The sequence below is a fragment of the Corvus kubaryi genome, unplaced genomic scaffold, assembly GCF_017639235.1.
Source record: "Corvus kubaryi isolate FWS band 111438036 unplaced genomic scaffold, C.kubaryi_AGA036_p1.0 37385, whole genome shotgun sequence".
Taxonomy (NCBI): Eukaryota; Metazoa; Chordata; class Aves; order Passeriformes; family Corvidae; genus Corvus; species Corvus kubaryi.
The window spans coordinates 29,113,585-29,117,597 of NW_024581127.1; the positions used below are offsets into that span (position 1 = coordinate 29,113,585).

At 51.0% G+C, this 4,013-nt stretch overlaps 1 protein-coding gene across 4 annotated transcripts in view; it reads left to right on the forward strand.

Moving 5' to 3' along the window:
• The first annotated feature begins 3,866 nt into the window (after nucleotides 1–3,866).
• Nucleotides 3,867–4,013, forward strand: part of PHF20L1 (PHD finger protein 20 like 1) — a 56,919-nt gene continuing 56,772 nt past the window's right edge. For 3 of the 4 annotated variants that reach the window (XM_042036462.1, XM_042036459.1, XM_042036460.1), the window contains exon 1: nucleotides 3,867–3,969. The gene's annotated coding sequence lies outside the window, so the exon portion shown is untranslated. The remainder of the gene's footprint in view (nucleotides 3,970–4,013) is intronic. The other variant, XM_042036461.1, reaches the window with a different exon arrangement.

A 4,013-nucleotide genomic window follows, 5' to 3' on the forward strand; every position in this document is an offset into this window, starting at 1 on the left:
CCTGTCAGCTCTGCCTCCCTCTCCCAAAGCCTCAGCAGTGAGGTGATGCTCAAGGTGCCACACACTGCTCTGAGTCATCTCACACCATGGCACAACTCAGCCTCCAGCAGTAAAGAACGTGATTCAGTGACCCCCATGTACCCAGCCCCATCCTCACTGCCTCTTTTATCTTCCCCCATTCCCTCTCCTTGGACAGAAGCACCTCCACTTTTCTAACTACTCTGATGCTGCACATTCATTGCCACTCAAAGAGAGCTCATTCCTTACACAACAACCTTCACTATCCTTTAACCCTCTAAACCAAAGCTTGCATCAAAACTACACTCAGGGTAGTAAGAGCTGGAGAATTCAAATGAAAGCAATGGCAACTTTTTTACTGAAAAAAAGAAAAAAATCTTCTAGTTTCCTTTCCTTTTTTCTTTGTTTTCTTATTTTGTTTCCTGTGTTTTTCTTCAAGCTACCTTCTTCCTTCAGTCTCTTCTGTTTGCCACCACCTTCCAGAAAATGGTAACAAGGGAAAATCTAGGGAGGAAAAAAAATATCATAGCAAATACTCTAAAATATCCTACTGAACAGTCTGTCTATAAAGACTCCTTAAGTGGGAGGCAGCCTCCTGGGGACTAAATGAAGCAGATGGGTTGACCTTGAACAGCAGCCAAACGCCTACACAGCCACTTGCTCACTCCCCCGGCAGTGGCATAGGGAAGAGAATGGGGAGAACAAAAGTGAGAATTATAGAATCGCTAAGGTTGGAAAAGAACTCTAGGATAATTGAGTTCAACCATTAACCCAGCACCACTCTGTTCACCACTAACCCATGCCCTCCACTGCCACATCCACATGTGTTTTGAATGCTCTGAGGAATGGTGATTCAATCACTTCCCTGTGCACTCTGTTCCAATGCCTGACCCCCCTTTCTGTGAAGAATTTTTTCCTAATATCCAATCTAAACCTCCCCTGGCACACCTTGAGGCCTTTTCCAAGTCCTATCACTTGTTGCCTGGGAGAAGAGACCAACCCCCACCTGGCTCCAGCCTCCTTTCAGGGAGTTGTAGAGAGTGATAAGGTCCCCCCTGAGCCTCCTTTTCTCCAGGCCGAACACCCCCAGCTCCCTCAGCTGCCCCTCATCAGACTGGTGCTCCAGACCCTTCCCCAGCTCTGCTGTCCTTCTCTGGACACATTCCAGCAGCTCTATGTCTTTCTTGCAGTGAGACGCCCAAAACTAAGCCTAGGATTCAAGATGTGGCCTCACCAGTGCCAAGTACAGAGGGACAATTTCATTCCCTAGTCCTGCTGGCCACACTATTTCTGATGCAAGCCAGGATGCCTTGACTGTTCTTCTTGGCACACTGCTGACTCATGTTCAGCCACTGTCGACCAGCACCCCCAGAAATGTCTGCAGATCTGCATGAGACAGTTTAATAAATGAAGGAAAGCAAAAACCCCCCAAGCAATTCAAAGGCAAGCACTCAGCACTTCCCACCAGCAGACCTATACACCTCCATCTCCCAGCAATGGTCACCTTGGAAGAAAAATGTCCCACCATTCTTCTTCTGCCCCACGTCTTCTTGCTGAGGTTGATGTTTTATGGCATGGAATATCCCTTTGGCCAATTTAGGTCAACTGTCTTAGTTCTGTCCCCTCTCAGTCTCTTGCCCATCCTTTGCCTACTTGCTGAGGAAGATGAGTGAAGAAAAAAAAAAAAAAAGCCCTGACGCTGTGCAAGTGTTGTTCAGCAACAGCCACATCACCGTCAATCATGACCCCCTCCTTGTCCTGTGACATATGCACAGATGTCATTCCCTTAGTCTGTGGGCCATCCCCCAAATGTCCATACAAGTCCAGTCAATTAATTTGGTCCATGACTTGCGCTCTACCCAGTAGCTTTCCACATCAGATGGTTTTGCACAACACAACAGGATGCACTGGTGAACAGAGCATATTGCCTTTCACTTTCTGCTATTTATTATACTTTTGAGCTTGAGCCACCTCCTCAGATGATGCTCTGGAATCTCTGCCTCCTGGCTCAGTGGTGACCTCTTTCAGTATTCAAGGGCACAGGATTGCCTCATCTGAGCCCACTGTGTGATCAATCCTACCCCCTTACTCCATGTAGCTTCAGTTGTATTATGTGTAGAGGTGCCCCTTCCTACGAACATCTAGTACATCTCAGACCCTTGACACCCTCAGCTCCAGAACCCCAGAGGTCAACCTTGGGTCTTTCCAGGTGTTTTCTGTCAGAGGCTCCAGGTGAACACAGAGTTTCTTACAGCTGGTACTCTCTGGACAGGCCCAAGGGCTACCAAACAAACTGTCCTGTCTGTCCTGCTGCTGTTTAGTGACCTTGTCTGGACACCAGCTGCCCACCAAAGCCAGTCTGTCACTGCCCTTCCCAAATGGACAGGGGAGAGAAAATATAACAAAGGGCTCCTAGGGCAAGATCCTAAGATCATTCCTCTCATCAATTACCATCACAGGCAAAACGCTGATGTGCTCAGGCTTGGCCAGTAGTGGATCCATCTTAGACCCAGTTGGCATTGCCTCTTGTCAGACATGGGGGAAGCTTCTGGCAGCTTCTCACAGAAGCCCCCCACTACCAAAATCTTGCCACACAAACTCAAAACACTTAAAAAAGTTCTTAAAGGTCACTTAATGGAAAGGACTCACAAGCTGACTGTTACACAGAACATGCACTTTCCAGAAATACACTATGCCTAGGAAAGCCTTTTTATTAGTTGGTGGAAACTTGACATTTATTTTACTGATCACATCCATGGGGATGTGATGATGCTGATCTTGCCATTACAAGCTTGGGAACATCTATCCTGGAGAAGAAGAGAAGGAAAATCTCCATGTGATGGTTCCCTGAGCACTGGGATGGCAGCAATGCAGGGGCTGACTTGGCTCGTGGTCGTTGCCTTTATCACAGGTCTCCCAGGCAGAGCAGAACACAATGATAAGCAGCACAGCAAACAGCAACAGAGCAGTCACCACAACACTGGGTGTCACAGGGACAGCAGTGGGCTGGTCACACCAGCTGCCAAGCACCCACCCAGTTGCTCACTCACCCTGCTCTCAGCAGCATAGGGGGAGGCTGGGATGAATAAAAGTGAGAAAGTCTGTGGGTCAGATGAAGCTGCTGTCATGAGTAAAAAACAGAGGCAAAGGCAGGCCACTGTGAGCCAGCTGCCTGGCCTGGGCTGCCCTGTGGCCACCAGCCACAGGCTGTGGCACCTCCATGACCATCTCAGTGACTGCCCTGAATCTTTTTTCTCCCTCTCAGAGAATCACAAAGTCACAGAATTGGTCAGGTTGGAAAGGACAGTAGGGGATCATCTGGTCCAACCTCTCTGCTTAAGCAGGGTCATTCTCGAGCACATTGTACAGGATTGTGTCCACCTGAATTCGTGGCGAGACGCCACACCCTCTTTAGGCAAGCTGTTTCAGTGCACGGTCACTGCACACTAAAGCTCTTGGTATTCAGGTGAAGCTTCCTGCATATCAGTTTCTGCCTGTTCCCTCTTGTCCCATTACTTAGTACCACCGAGCACTTGGTACCACTGAGCAATCCATCCTCTTGGCACCCTCTCTTCAGATACTCCTGCATGAGGTCCCCTCTCAGCCGCCTCTTCTGGGGCTGAACAGCCCCAGCTCCCTCAGCCTTTCCCAGCAAGAAAAAGGCTCCAATTCCTTAATTAACCACCTTTTCCGCTGTTTCTGTGGCGGAGGCTGGCACTGTACGGCGGGGAAGGCTGCGGCGCTGTGCCCGTATCAGCATCCGCGCTCCCAGCGCCGGGAGCGCCGCTCTTTGTCTCGCTCGCCCCCCGCCCCTCGCGGTCACGTGCCGGGGGCGGGGCGCGTCGCGCGGCGGTGACGCGTGCGGGGCGCGGGCAGGATGGGGCGGTGAGGGGCGGCCGCGCCGGACACCCCACGGCAGCCGCGCCGGGCCCCGTGCGAGCCGAGCGGGCGGTAAGGGCTGCGAACGGGGGGGTGTCGCGGGGGCAGCGAGGGGG